The sequence below is a fragment of the Sciurus vulgaris genome, assembly GCF_902686455.1.
Source record: "Sciurus vulgaris genome assembly, contig: HiC_scaffold_611_arrow_ctg1, whole genome shotgun sequence".
In the NCBI taxonomy this organism is placed as follows: Eukaryota; Metazoa; Chordata; class Mammalia; order Rodentia; family Sciuridae; genus Sciurus; species Sciurus vulgaris.
The window spans coordinates 3,123,594-3,140,143 of NW_027632409.1; the positions used below are offsets into that span (position 1 = coordinate 3,123,594).

At 34.3% G+C, this 16,550-nt stretch overlaps 1 pseudogene across 1 annotated transcript in view; it reads left to right on the plus strand.

Annotated features, from left to right (window-relative positions):
• Positions 1-16,550, plus strand: part of LOC306652825 (cyclin-dependent kinase 17-like) — a 781,406-nt pseudogene that overhangs the window by 24,717 nt on the left and 740,139 nt on the right. Inside the window, exon 5 of the transcript in view lies at positions 13,220-13,276. The product of the transcript in view is annotated as a cyclin-dependent kinase 17-like (transcript). The remainder of the gene's footprint in view (positions 1-13,219; positions 13,277-16,550) is intronic.

Here is a 16,550-nt window from a genome sequence, read left to right on the forward strand (position 1 = left end):
AAATAATGCTAGGAGATTTTAACACACCTCTCTCACCACTGGACAGATCCTCCAAACACAAAATTGAACAAAGAAACCATACATCTAAATAACACAATCAATAATTTAGACTTCATGGATATTTATAGAATATACCTTCCAACAAAGAGCGAATACACTTTCTTCTCAGCAGCATATGGATCCTTCTCTGAAATAGATCATATTTAATGCCACAAAGTTAATGTTAGCAAATACAGGAAGATAGAGATGCTACCTTGTATTCTATCAGATCATAATGGATTGAAATTAGAAATAAATGATAGAGTAAAAAACAGAAACTACCCCAACATCTGGAGAATAAATAATATATTGTTGTATGATGAATAGATTGCACAAGATATCAGGAATGAAATTTAAAAAAATTCTTACAGGTAAATGTGATTAAAGACACATCATATCAAAATCACTGGGACACTATGAAAGCAGTACTTAGAGAAAAATTTATTTCATAGAGTACATTCAATAATAGAAGAAAACAAATCAACAAATAAATGACCTAACACTACAGCTCAAAGCCCTAGAAAAAGAAGAACAGAGCAACACCCAAAATAATAGAAGACAGGAAGTGGTTAAAATCAGACCTGAAATCAACGAAGTTGAGACAAAAGAAACAATAGAAAAAAATTGACAAAATAAATAGTTGTTTCTTTGAAAAAATAAACAAAATTGATAAATCCTTAGTCACACTAACAAAGAGAAGGAGAGAGGTAACTCAAATTACTAAAATTAGGAATGAACAAGGAAATATCACAACAGACATGATTGAAATACAAAACATAATCAGAAGCTATTTTGAAAATATATACAACAAAATAGAAATTCTCGAATGCATTGACAGGTTTCTAGAGACATATAAATTATCTAAACAGAATGAGGAGGACATACACAATTTAAATATATCAATTTCAAGTATGAAATAGAAGTCATCAAAAGCCTAACAACAAAGAAAAGTCCAGGACCAGATGGGTTCTCAGCTGAGTTCTACAAAACCTTTAAAGAAGAGCTCATTCAATAATTCTCGAAGTATTTCATGAAATAGAAGTATTTCATTCTATAAAGCCAGTATCACCCTGATACCTAAAGCAGACAGATACACATCAAGGAAAGAAAATTTCAGACCAATATTCTTAACATTGATGCAAAAATTCTAAACAAAATTTTAGCAAATTGCATACAAAAATATATTAGATAGTGCACCATGATCAAGTGGGTTTTATCCCAGGGATGCAAGGTTGGTTCAACATTCGGAAATCAATAATTGTCATTCATCATTTCAACAGACTTAAGGTCAAGACTCACACGATTGTTTCAATAGAGGCAGAAAAAGCATTTGATGAAATACAGCATCCCTTTATACACAAAACACTAGAAAAAATAGGGACAGTGGGAACATTCCTTAACACTGTAAAGGTCATGTATGTTAAACCCATGGCCAATATCATTCTAAAATGTGAAAAACTGAAAGCATTCCCCCTAAAAACTGAAACAAAGCAGAGATGCCCTCTTTCACTACTTCTATTTAACATTGTCCTCGAAACTCTAGCCAGAGAAAGTAGACAGACCAAGAAAATTAAAGGAATATGAATAGAAAAAAGAAGAACTCAAACTATCCCTATATGCTGATGACATGATTATATATTTAGAGGAATCAGAAAATTGCACCAGAAAACTTTTAGAACTCATAAGTGAATTCAGTAATGTAGCAGGATATAAGGTCAATGCCCATGAATCCAGTGCATTTTTATACATAAGTGATGAATCTTCAGAAAGAGAAGTTAGGAAAACAACCCCATTCACAATAGCTTTGAAAACAATAAAATACTTGGGAATCAATCTAACAAAAAGGTGAAAGACCCCTACAATGAGAACTGCAGAATACTAAAGAAAGAAATTAAAGAGAACCTTAGAAGAAGGAAAGATCTCCCATGTTCTTGGGTAGGCAGAACTAATATTGTCAAAATGGCCATACCACCAAAAGTGCTATACAGATTCAATGCAATTCCAATTAATATCCTAATGATATACCTTACATAAATAGATCAAGCAATCATGAAATTTATCTGGAAGAGTAAGAAACCCAGAGTACCTAAAGCAATTCTTGGCAGGAAGAGTGAAGCAGGGTGTACCACAATACCAGAACTAAAATTATGCTACAAAGCAATATTAACAAAAATGGCATGGTATTGTTACCAAATTAGACAGGTAGATCAAAGGCATAGAATACAGCACATGAACACAAACCCAAATAAATACAATTTTTCTCATACTAGAAAAAGGTGCCAAAAATATGCAATAGAGAAAAGATAGCCTCTTCAACAAATGGTGCTGGGAAAACTGGAAATCCATATGCAACAGAATGAAATTAAACCCCTATCTCTCACCCTGCACAAAACTCAACTCAAAACGGATCAAGGACCTCGGAATCAGAGCAGAGACCCTGCATCTTATAGAAGAAAAAGTAGGTCCAAACCTTCAACTTGTTGGCTTAGGATCAGACTTCCTTAACAGGACTCACATAGCACAAGAAATGAAAGCAAGAATCAATAACTGGGATAGATTCAAACTAAATAGCTTTCTCTCAGCAAAGGAAACTATCAGCAATGCAAAGACAGAACCAACAAATTGGGAGAAAATCTTTGTCACTCATACTTCAGATAGAGCACTAATATCCAGAAAAACAAAGAACTCAAAAAACTCTACACAAAGAATACAAATAACCCAATCAACAAGTGGTCTAAGAAAATGAACAGACACTTCACAGAAGAAGATCTACAAGCAATTAATAAACATATGAAAAATGTTCACCATCTTTAGAAATAAGAGAAATGCAAATCAAAACTACACTAAGATTCCATCTCACCCCAATTAGAATGGCAATTATCAAAAATACTAGCAACAATAGTTGTTGGCGAGGATGTGGGGAAAAGGGTACACTCATATATTGCTGGTGGGTCTGCAAATTAGTGCAGCCACTCTGAAAAGTAGTGTGGAGATTCCTTAGAAAACTTGGAATGGAACCACCATTTGACCCAGCTATCCCACTCCTTGGCCTATACCCAAAGGACTTAAAATCAGCATACTACAGAGATACAGCCACATCAATGTTCACAATAGCCAGATTGTGGAACCAAACTAGATGTCCTTCAATTGATGAATGGATAAAGAAACTGTAGTATATATATATATATATATTACTCTGGAATATTACTCAGCCATTAAAAATAATAAAATTATGGCGATTGCTGGCAAAGGTATAAAATTGGAAAATATCATGCTAAGTGAGGTAAACCAATCTCAAAAAACCAAAGGATGAATGATATTACTGATAAGCAAATGATGACACATATGGGGGGTGGGAGGGGGGCAAGAATGGAGTAAGGAGGGACTGTAATGAGAGATAAGAGGGGTTGAAGGGGTGTGGGGGAAGAAAAAAATAACGGGACCAATCAAAAACTATTACCCTATATAAATGCATGAATACACAAATGGTATGCCTCTACTTCTTTTACAGAGAAACGAGATATATCTCATTTGTTTACGATAAAAATGAATTTTAAAAAGGTAGTTTTTATATTACATTAAAATATAAATTTCATTGTTATTTTTAGTTACTATTTCTATTTTTATGCAACTTTCTAAGTTTCAAAATATTCAAAATAAGGTGCAATTCATTCTAGATTTTGAATTCATGAGAGCGGGGATCATGTCTGCCTTCTTCATTGTATGCTCAGCACCTAACATTATGTTTTGTAGGTGTTAAATAAATGAATTTTGTCTTCTGTCCTCTGAATAATTTCTACTGGAGAGCACGTAAAGAAGCTAGTGATTATATCTATTGCTAATCTTGTGTTCAACAGATATAAATGCAAGCAAATTTTTCTAAAAATTCCATTTAAAGATTCATTAATTATAGTAATTACTATTCGGGTGTGATCATTAAATCCTTAAGGTTGGAAATTATTAAAATGGGTATTGCTGTATGCTTTACTCTTTGCATTAGGATGATAGTTCTCTAATGAATCTGCCTTTTGTTTGAATTCTCCACTTTCTTGCATGGGTGGAATTCAGTGGTGCTGTTTATATTAGAGACTGATTATTCAAATTTAACTGCATAATTACAGTACGATAATTGTTTTTCTTTATGTATAATTTTATTTTTAATTGGCACATCATTTTATATATTTATTGGGTATACTAACTTTTAATACATTTATATATGTGGGCTGAACAGATGAGTGTAACTGGCATATCTATCACCTTAAATATTCATTATTTCTTTGTGTTGGGAACATTCACAATCCCCTCCACTAGCTGAAATACAGTTAATTATTACCAACTTGTTACTCTTTAAAAAAAAAAAACAGATTTTTAGCATATTCAAATGTCATTACATTTTATTCTCTGAAGAGTGGTTCTTGTAGTCTTAAATTTTTTATGTATACTTTACATGTCATTGCTTACACTGTATAGTAACTTTTCACCTTTAAAATGATTAATTTATAGTCAGTACACTTACATAATCTATTTTTTTTCTTTTTATTTTTTTTATTGTAAACAAATGGGATACATGTTGTTTCTCTGTTTGTACATGGCGTAAGGCATACCATTTGTGTGATCATAAATTTACATACAGTAATGTTGTTTGATTCATTCTGTTACTTTTTCCCTTCCCCCCACCCCTCCCACCCCTCTTTACCCTCGATACAGTACTTTCTTCCTCCATACTTGCCCCCTCCCTAACCCTAACTCTAACCCTAACATTAACCCTTCCCTCCCCCCCATTATGTGTCATCCTCCACTTATTAGCGATATCATTCGTCCTTTGGCTTTTTGAGATTGGCTTATCTCACTTAGCATGATATTCTCCAATTTCATCCATTTGCCTGCAAATGCCATAATTTTGCCATTCTTTATGGCTGAGTAATATTCCATTGTATATATATACCACAGTTTCTTTATCCACTCATCAATTGAAGGGCATCTAGGTTGGTTCCATAGTCTGGCTATTGTGAATTGAGCAGCTATGAACATTGATGTGGCTGTATCTCTGTAGTATGCTGATTTTAAGTCTTTTGGGTATAGGCCAAGGAGTGGGATAGCTGGGTCAAATGGAGGGTCCATTCCAAGGTTTCTAAGGAATCTCCACACTGCTTTCCAGAGTGGCTGCACTAATTTGCAGCCCCACCAACAATGTATGAGTGTACCTTTCTCCCCACATCCTCGCCAACACCTGTTGCTTGTATTTTTAATAATCGCCATTCTAATTGGGGTGAGATGGAATCTTAGGGTGGTTTTGATTTGCATTTCTCTTATTACTAGAGATGTTGAACATTTTTTCATATGTTTCTTGATTGCTTGTACATCTTCTTCTGTGAAGTGTCTGTTCATTTCTTTAGACCATTTGTCGATTGGATTATTTGTATTGTTGGTGTAGAGTTTTCTGAGTTCTTTATAGATTCTGGAGATTAGTGCTCTATCTGAAGTATGATTGGCAAAGATATTCTCCCACTCTGTAGGCTCTTTCTTCACTTTACTGATAGTTTCCTTTGCTGAGAGAAAGCTTTCTAGTTTGAATCTATCCCAGTTGTTGATTCTTGCTTTTATTTCTTGTGCTATGGGTGTCCTGTTGAGGAAGTCTGGTCCTAGACCAACAAGGTGAAGATCGGGACCTACTTTTTCTTCTATAATCTGCAGAGTCTCTGGTCTGATTCCAAGGTCCTTGATCCGTTTTGAGTTGAGTTTTGTGCAGGGTGAGAGATATGGGTTTAGTTTCATTCTGTTGCATATGCATTTCCAATTCTCCCAGCACCATTTGTTGAAGAGGCTATCTTTTCTCCATTGCATATTTTTGGGGCCTTTGTCTAGTATTAGAAAGTTGTATTTATTTGGGTTTGTGTCCGTGTCCTCTATTCTGTACCATTGATCTACCTGTCTATTTTGGTACCAGTACCATGCCATTTTTGTTACTATTGCTTTGTAGTAGAGTTGAAGATCTGGTATTGCAATACCCCCTGTTTCACTCTTCCTGCTAAGGATTGCTTTAGTTATTCTGGGTTTCTTATTCTTCCAGATGAATTTCATGATTGCTTGCTCTATTTCTGTAACGTACGTCATTGAGATTTTAATTGGGATTGCATTGAATCTGTATAGCACTTTTGGTAGTATGGCCATTTTGACAATATTAATTCGGCCTATCCAAGAACATGGGAGATCTTTCCATCTTCTAAGGTTTTCTTTAATATCTTTCTTTAGTGTTCTGTAGTTCTCATTGTAGAGGTCTTTCACCTCTTTTGTGAGATTGATTCCCAAGTATTTTATTTTTTTTCGATGCTATCGTGAATGGGGTAGTTTTCCTAATTTCTCTTTCTGAGGATTCATCACTTATGTATAAAAATGCATTGGATTTATGAGCATTGATCTTGTAACCTGCCACTTTACTGAATTCACTTATGAGTTCTAACAGTTTTCTGGTGGAATTTCCTGGTTCCTCTAAGTATATAATCATATCATCCGCAAATAGGGATAGTTTGAGTTCTTCTTTTTCTATTTGTATTCTTTAATTTCCTTGGTCTATCTAATTGCTCTGTCTAGAGTCTCAAGAATGATATTGAATAGGAATGGTGAAAGAGGGCATCCCTGTCTTGTTCCAGTTTTTAGGGGGAATGCTTTCAGTTTTTCACCATTTAGAATGATATTAGCCATGGGCTTAGCATAGATGGCCTTTAAAATGTTAAGGAATGTTCCCACTATCCCTATTTTTTCTAGTGTTTTGAGCATGAAGGGGTGCTCTATTTTATCAAATGCTTTTTCTGCATCTATTGAAATAATCATGTGATTCTTGACTTTAAGTCTATTGATATGGTGAATTACATTTATTGATTTCCGGATGTTGAACCAACTTTGCATCCCTGGAATAAAACCCACTTGATCGTGGTGCACTATCTTTTTAATATATTTTTGTATGGGATTTGCTAAAATTTTATTGAGAATTTTTACATCAATGTTCATTAATGATATCAGTTTGAAATTTTCTTTCCTCGATTTGTCTCTGTCTGGCTTGGGTATCAGGGTAATATTGGTTTCATAGAATGAGTTTGGGAGGGTACCCTCCTCTTCTATTTCATGGAATACTTTGAGAAGTATTGGAATGAGCTCTTCTTTAAAGATTTTGTGGAACTCGGCTGAGAACCCATCTGGTCCTGGACTTTTCTTTGTTGGTAGGCTTTTGATGACCTCTTCTACTTCATTACTGGAAATTGTTCTATTTAAATTATGTATGTCCTCCTCATTCAATTTAGGCAATTCATATGTCTCTAGAAACCTGTTGATGTCTTCGAAATTTTCTATTTTGTTGGAATATAGATTTTCAAAATAGCTTCTAATTATGTTTTGTATTTCAATCGTGTCTGTTGTGATATTTCCTTGTTCATTCCGAATTTTAGTGATTTGGGTTTTCTCTCGTTTTCTCTTTGTTAGAGTGGCTAAGGGTTTATCAATTTTGTTTATTTTTTCAAAGAACCAACTATTTATTTTGTCAATTTTTTTGTATTGTTTCTTTTGTTTCAATTTCGTTGATTTAAGCTCTGAGTTTAACTATTTCCTGTCTTCTACTACTTTTGGTGTTGGTCTGTTCTTTTTCTAGGGCTTTGAGCTGTAGTGTTAGGTTGTTTATTTGTTGATTTTTACTTCTTTTATTGAATGCGCTCCATGAAATAAATTTTCCTCTAAGTACTGCTTTCATAGTGTCCCAAAGATTTTGATATGATGTTTCTTTGTTCTCATTTACCTCTAAGAATTTTTTAATTTCCTTCCTAATATCTTCTGTTATCCATTCATCATGTAATAGCATATTGTTTAATCTCCAGGTGTTGGAGTAGCTTCTGTTTTTTACTCTTTCATTTATTTCTAACTTCAATCCATTATGATCTGATAGAATACAAGGTAGTGTCTCTATCTTCTTGCATTTGCTTACATTAGCTTTGTCGCATAATATATGGTCTATTTTAGAGAAGGATCCATGTGCTACTGAGAAGAAAGTGTATTCGCTCTTGGTTGGATGGTATATTCTCTAAATGTCCGTTAAGTCTAAATTATTGATTGTGTTATTGAGATCTATGGTTTCTTTGTTCAATTTTTGTTTGGAAGATCTGTCCAGTGGTGAGAGAGGCGTGTTAAAATCACCTAGTATTATTGTGTTATGGTCTATTTGGTTTCTGAAATTGAGAAGGATTTGTTTGATATACATGGATGAGCCACGGTTTGAGGCATAGATGTTTATGATCGTTATGTCTTGCTAATTTATGGTTCCCTTAAGCAGTATGTAATGTCCTTCTTTATCCCTTCTGACTAGTTTTGACTTGAAGTCCACATTATCTGAAATGAGGATGGATACTCCAGCTTTTTTGCTGAGTCCATGTCCATGGTATGTTTTCCCCCATCCTTTCACCTTTAGTCTGTGGGTATCTCTTTCTACGAGGTGAGACTCTTGCAGGCAACATATTTTTGGATCTTTCATTTTGATCCAATCTGCCGGCCTATGTCTTTTGATTGATGAGTTCAGGCCATTAATATTCAGGGTTATTATTGAGATATGATTAGTATTCCCGGTCATTTGGTTCATTTTATTTATTTATTTATTTATTTATTTATTTTGAGACGACTTGGTTCTTCCTTTATTTGACAATTCCTTTAGGATAGTTCCTCCCATTGCTGATTTATTTCTTTGTTTTTCATCTCTTCCTCGTGGAATATTTTGCTGAGAATGTTCTGTAATGCTGGCTTTCTTTTTGTAAATTCTTTTAGCTTTTGTTTATCATGGAAGGTTTTTATTTCATCGTCAAATTTGAAGGTACGTTTTGCTGGGTATAAGATTCTTGGTTGGCATCCATTTTCTTTCAGGGCTTGAAAAATGTTGTTCCAGGCCCTTCTAGCTTTTAGGGTCTGGATTGAAAAACCTGCTGATATCCGTATTGGTTTCCCCCTGAATGTAATTTGATTCCTCTCTCTTGCGGCCTTTAAAATTCTGTCTTTATTTTGTATGTTAGGTATTTTCATTATAATGTGCCTTGGTGTGGGTCTGCTGTAATTTTGTATATTTGGAGTCCTATAAGCCTCTTGTACTTGATCTTCCAATTCATTCTTCAGATTTGGGAAATTTCTGATAGTATTTCATTGAATAGATTGTTCATTCCTTTGGTCTGTTTCTCTAAGTTTTCCTCAATCCCAATAATTCTTAAATTTGGCCTTTTCATGATATCCCATAGTTCTTGGAGATTCTGTTCATGATTTCTTACCATCTTCTCTGTTTGTTCAACTTTGTTTTCAAGGTTAAATATTTTATCTTCAATGTCTGATGTTCTGTCTTCCAGGTGTTCTATTCTATTGGTTATGCTTTCTATGGAGTTCTTAATTTGGTTTATTGTTTCCTTCATTTCAAGGATTTCTGTTTGTTTTTTTTTTCAATATCTCTAACTCTTTATTGAAAAGATCTTTTGCTTCCTGTATTTGCTCTTTTAACTGTCGATTGGTGTGATCATTCAGTGCCTGCATTTGCTCTTGCATCTCGTCATTTGCTTCCCTGATCATTTTAATTATGTACATTCTGAACTCCCTTTCTGTCATTTCTTCTGCCATGCTGTCGTTGGGTTTCATTGATGTAACATCTAGATTTGTTTGCAGCATTTTCTTTCCTTGTTTTCTCATATTGTTCAGGTATCAGTTGACTGCTGTGATATTGCAGATTTCCTCTATTGTCTTATAATATCCCTGAAGCTTTCTAGTATATCCCCTCTTAGCCTTCAGTAGCCTGAAGTCTTGGAGGAAGTTGATAATGCGGTGCTCCACAAGGAAGGTGACTCCCTAGGGGAGGTGGCCTTCCGGTGGGGTGTATTCCCTGCTAGTGAGCAGAGGTACCTTCACTTGCTGATGAATGGTCATCCAAAGGGGAAGTAGGATGTGGGCTGATGCAAGGCCAGTTTGGGTCTGTGTCTCTGATTTTACAATCCTTTTGGGAGAACCTCACCCAACAGGGAGGACTCACCCAGTGGGGAGGTCTCGCTGGTCGGTTTCCCTCCCAGAGGTTCTGTTCAATTCACAACTACCGCCTGGGCTGGGCAGCCTTCTTCTGCAATGTTCCCAGGGACCCGGACCTACCTCCTGGGCCTGGAAGCCTCGCCCTTCGCAGATGAATCTCCTTAGGCTGCCTCTCCTCAGAGAAGCTGCCTGCAGTCCTGGAGCCTTCGCTCCACCCCTCAGTTTGTCTGTGGGGCTCTTCCACCAAGAAGCCACCTAGGCCCTGGGACCCTGCTCTGCACTTTTTGCCTGACTATGTGGCCCCTCCTCTGAGCAGCCACCTGGAGCCCCTTACAATCGCTCCGAGTCCCAGTGACCCACCACATGCCTTTTCCTCTGGCAGCCACCTGGTGTTCCGTGCGGTCGCTCTAAGTCCAAGTGACCCACCACGCACCTCCTTCTCCACCAGGCAGTCACCCAGAGATCTGGTGCATCACGAGTCCCAGGAACTCACTGTGCACCTTCTCATCCCGACTGCCACCCATAGCCCTGGTGCAGTCACTTCGAGCCCAAGCACCCCGCCGCGCTCCTCCTCCTTCTCCAGACAACACCCTGTGTTCAGGAGCGGATGCTCTGGGACCAAACCACTCACCACGCTGTTCCACTGGATAGCCACCCAGAACCCTGGCGCAGCTGCTCCAAGTCCAAGTGACGTGCCAAGCCCGTATTTCTCCTTCTTCTCTGGGCAGCCCCCTGTGTTCAGGGGTGGTCGCTTTCAGTCCAAACAGCTCACCAAGCACTTTCTCCTTTGGGCAGCCTCCCAGAGCCCGGGTGGGTTGCGCCGAGTCCAAGTGCTGTGGTGAACAGCCACCTCTCCAATGCTCCCAGTTGCCCGCGTTCACTGCTCCAGCGGGGGGAGGGGCATCTTGCCGGCAGCTCTACTTCACAAAGTTCCCTGCTTTTAGGGCTACCGCCCCGTCCGGGACACCTCCCCAATGGGAGACACTCACCCGGCTGCTTTGAGTTGGTCCCGAGTCTTTCTATATCTCCTCTTCTTGAGTCCTGAGTCCTGGAGCAACACGAAACGCAACCACCCTCTAGTCTGCCATCTTGAATCCCCCCATAATCTATTTTTTCACTAACATAATCTTTAAAGCAAACTCCATTGTTTTTGTCAAGATCAACAATAGACCAATGTGTAATTCATGTTAAGGACATTCTCATATTCACCAAAGATACACACATGAGTAAGAAAATTTCCCCACTACTGAGAAGAAAAGGTTTCTAGATCACAGTAATGTCTTCTCATGTACTGTCATCGTTATAGACAATGACTTTATATAACTTTTTCATGGATATTCATTGTTTTTTTTCATATTGTCTTATGTGTGTTTTCAAAGTAGTGTTATTATCTCTCAGTAAAAGATGACACAAAACTTAAAATTCAAGTTGAATTTGAAGTAGTTTCATGTTTGTAAATTTAAACATCTGAATTTCACAGATAGATATAAGAAAATAATGTCATTTTATCATAGTTTTGTTAACCTTGTAAACATCACTTTTTTATATAAAGTGCAAAATTATTGGAATCAGACTGTCATGTACCAAAGAGTGGGCTGTTGGCCTCATTATCCATAATGAGGTAAAAACATCTTTATTTATTTCTGAAAAGTGTTGTATCTTGTACTTTTGCTTCATTATACTGCACAGCTATTGGTAGTAGAAAACAAGAACTTATTAAGTAATTAGTTACATAGAAGACAGTACCTGGGTAGGTAGTATATGATGATTCTAGAACTTCATTTCTCTAATTTAATGTTTTTTTTTTTGAAAAACATATATATGAAGAGAAAAGGTAACAAAAAAACACAAAGAAGCTCTTCTTCAGTCACATAGTAATAAACTATCAGTGAGTAGAGTTTTAGTTTATCAGAATTGAATTAAGCACTTCTTAGTTGGACCTGCAGTTTTCTATATCATTTTAACTTGGTGTATGTCATTGTAGCAAAAGGATTAAAACAATTTCTTTTCAGGACTTTTCCTACTTTTGGCCATTCAAGTTTGGAAAGTTTATTGTTTTGTCTAAAGTGGTAAGTGATGCCAAGTCTAATCACCAAGTATCAGTTTTATTTTATTTGACAACTCCAGAAAAAATGTATATTTGATTCTCTAGGATTAGAGTACAATGCAATATTTTAAGAATTTAATATGATTTATATACCTATGAAAACTGAAGTTCTGCATAATATCCTTTTAGTAGATTTTTATTTAAAGACATTAACATCATCTATGCAAGAAGTAAGTCATTTTTAGATTATTATTGTATCTTCTACTATTAAAAATGGATTCTAGAAAACAATTTTTAAGAAAATTCTTATTTTTCTGTTTACTATTTTTTTTTTAATTTTGTTCTCTCAGTTTCTATTTTCCACCTGTTTGTACTGTTGTTTTCAAAACTTTGGTGTTAAGTTTGCTTACTTTTTAAAATTTTCTTTTAAAATACACATTGGATATATTGGGTTTCTGTGACATATTTTGATATATGCCATGTACTTCATTTATTGACTCAATGCAAAATAAGCAGTAAGTTTAAGGTTTAAAAGAAAGGGTTTGGGAACTCAATTTTAAAGATTTTAAGGAAGAAATAATAAGACTTACATTACTGGTTTTGTGTTTGCATGTTTTCTGATCTATAGTAGAATGTAAATTGGTTTTCTTTTTAATTGTATTTTGATTGGAGAACCTGAAAACAAATAGCATCTTGTTGGTTTCAAGTCTCCATAGGAATTAAAAGATCAGTCTGAAAGTTGTTTTATGATTTAGTTAAAAGGAAAATCAAATAGTAATTTTTACAAATTCTTTAGTATCGTAAAATGTAAATCTGTGGTAGTTTAAAATTTGGGGTCTTGAAATAAAACAAGGAACTCACTGCAGACCATTATCCAATCCATACGTAAGGTAGGTTGACTATTTCAATTATAAACTGATGCTTTTGACCTTTTTAATATTCCAATATCAAGTATATTTTAAAACTTGATCAATGTTCAACAATTTGATTGTAACCAACTCTTTCTATTCTTAAACATTGTAGAATTGGAGAGTTTTAGAAGTTGAGGAAGGGATAAAATTTTAAGAATAAGTACTGAATTTATCATAGTTTTACTTGCAGTCATAAATTGGGCTTGGGAAAATGGAAACCTACATAAAATTGGAAAAGTTTGGAAAGGTAAGTAAATTCTTTTTTTAAAAATGTAAGACTCTCTTGTTCATCATCTCAGTGTATGGTTTTGTCAACCATACAAAATTGTGAGCATTATTGTCTAAACAATTATATCTTGCTCTGAAAATGTAACAAAATTAGGAGGATTGAAACTTTCAATTCTTGAAAGTATTCTATCAGTTTGAGAGAAAATGAGTATTTTTTAAAGGCTTAAAATCTTTTATTAAGACACAAAATATTTTGCTTTCTTGGTAACACAACATACATCTGTTTTTTTAGCCTCCTAGCAGTCTTCTGTCTGTGCTATCATGGGAAATTGCATGAGTTAAAATTTCTGAAAAATAACTTTAGAAATAAAAACATTTCATTGAAGGTTAATAATTCTTAAAATGTGACTTTTTCTTGAACTTGTCACTACCTGTAATGCTACTAATTTTGAAACATTCCATCTTCCACAGAAAAAAAAATGCAAGAAAATAAGTAAAAAATAATAAATAAACAGTAAGAAATAAAAAAAGATAGAAGTAATAAATAATAAATAGGAAAATAATAATAAGCAGTTGATAGGGAATCTTCTTTTCTTTTTAAAAGAGTTAATGCATAAAGATTTTGAAAATTTTGGAAACCTGAAAACAATGTTTTTGATTTAACAGTATAATTATTATTTCATTTAATGTGCTTAGTGTCATTCAGTATTCATATACCATTACAGGGAAAGCACCTTTGATTTTAATACTATTGATCCAAATCTTAATTTGAAATAAAGCACAAAAAGTAAATTAAATTCTTGTTTTATACCTTTGAGACACTGTTTGGTCTTATAAAATCATGGAAGCTACGTGTATGTAATTGAAAGTCATTTTTGCCATAAGAAAATCTAATACTGGACGTTGTGGAGTTTTCTTTGCAAGATGGAATTCAGCATGCTTAGAAATTAGAAATTCAGTTAGGGCTCTTTATTGTTCTTCATTGTTCTTCCAAAATATGTTTTATAAGGTACATATGCAACAGTTTATAAAGGAAGAAGTAAGCTGACAGAGAATTTGGTGGCATTAAAAGAGATCTGTTTGGAACACAAAGAAGGCACACCCAGTACAGCTATAAGAGAAAGTATATTTATTTAGACTGTTTTAAAACCAATTCTCTATAATGGTAATTATAAAAAATAAAGCAGAGAGAAATAATAAGTGACTGGAAGATATAATTAGACCATTTAAATTTATTTCTAAAACTAACATATTCAGTAGAAAGAAATTAATATTCTTAATGTACATTGAAATATTATGAAGTCATTAAAAGTAGTGACATAGATAAATATCTGATAGGGAAATTTTACATATTGGTACATGGGAAGCATGGTAACTGTAAATTAGCTGCATATATTAAATATAAGAAATAAATGAACTATTTAAAAACATGTCATGATACCATTTTATTCAAAAAGTGAATTATTCAAAATTGGTTTGATTCAGACATAGTGGTAAATGCCTTCATTTCCAGTGGTTCAGGATGCAGAGGCAGGATGGCATGTTTGAAGTCAGCCTCAGCAACTTAGTGAATACCTAAGCAACTTAGCTAGACCCTGCCTTAAAATAAAAACTAAAGAAAAAGCAGAGGGGCTAGGTATGTGACTCGGGTTCAATCCCTGGTACCAAAACAAATAAATAAATAATAATATTTGAAGTAACTGATTAGCAGTATAGCAGAAGAAATCCTCCCTTGAATTGTATATAAATTAAACCCAGAGGCTCAAACAGTTAACATTAAAGAAAAAAAAAAAAAGAAGATGGTGAGTTGTAACACTAGAGATGACCTTAGGTACCATACTGTCAAACTCAAAATCATAAAAATGGTAAAAGTTGATGCCTTCAGTTTTTCTGCCACTCATCCTCTTGGCAAATTGCTGTTTTTAACTTGAGAATACTATAACACTTGGTTTATATGCTAAACTTACTTCAAGTTTTTTTAAAAATTTGGCCCTCCACAGACTGAACAATTGGTTTTCATTTCTGTTTTACAATTTCACTCTTAAAGGATTTAAAACATGTAAACATAGTAACCTTGCATGAGATTGTTCCCCCAGATAAACCTTTGATTCTGGTCCTTGAGTATCTGGTAAGCATTTAAAAAATACTCAGAATTTCATTTTTCCTTAGTAATAGAAAGTCAGACATTTTTAACAGCCCCAGAGCCACTATGTTTATTTATTGGGTATTTAAATATATTAGGTGGTGCATTCTGTATCTTTTTTTGACAAACAATTTTTTTTAAAAAAGTTAATTATTATTAAGTTAATCAGTCATGCATTCTGAAAACTGTTATCATGTGGTAAAATGCTGTGCTTTTTCATGGTAAGGAAATAAAACAGTACATGGATTAGTGTGGGATCATCATGAGTATGCACAATGTAAAGGTATGTTTATTGTGTAATGTTAAAGTGTAAAGAAAATGAGCTAGGTTGCACAGTGAAATATACCAACCTCATAATCAATCTTTGGAATTTTCTGATTGGCTTATTTACTCAACTTCTGTTTATTATCCTATAGCTTTCCTGGGTTCATACCTTTTTGTAAAACTGCTTTATTTTAAAAGTCTTCTAAAATATTTTTGATATTTTATTTCACATTATAACTGATTGTCCAAAATGTGTAGAATAAATCTGCAGGTATATTTTACTTTCTGAAAAAATCCAAATGATCAGTACATTTTACAAAAGGCCACCTTTAAATGGTGAACTGTCCTGGTATATTTAAAACCATATTAAATTATATAATAACAGTGACTTTCCGGGGTTATCAATTATGAATGAAGATTATGAGTAAGGCCAGAAACATGTAGGTGTTGTGATTTATTTGTTTGATGTAACTATCTGTAATGTCAGATGGAATAGTAATATAATTGTGTTTTTGTAGTACATCTAAGAATTCAAACAATGCTAAAGAAGTTTGCTATAATAACCAGATACAGAAGAAACCCTGAAGTTATTAGATAAATAAAAGCACTTGACATACTTGTATTCTTATGGACTTCATTGTTCTAAGTGGTATATTTTACATTTTCAAAGATTTTATTTGTACAAATTTCAACAGTTTATAGAAACCTGTTTTGAAAATAGACTGTCCCATCTTGTGTGTTTGAGACCTTTATAATTCTGTAGATGATAAATTAGTAACTTCAAACCTACATTTTTTTTAATAGTGAACTTGGTAAATATAAAGGGAATTCAGTTTCTGTTATTGAGAGGTCTGAACATATGGCTAGCACATTGCTAAGAATTTTA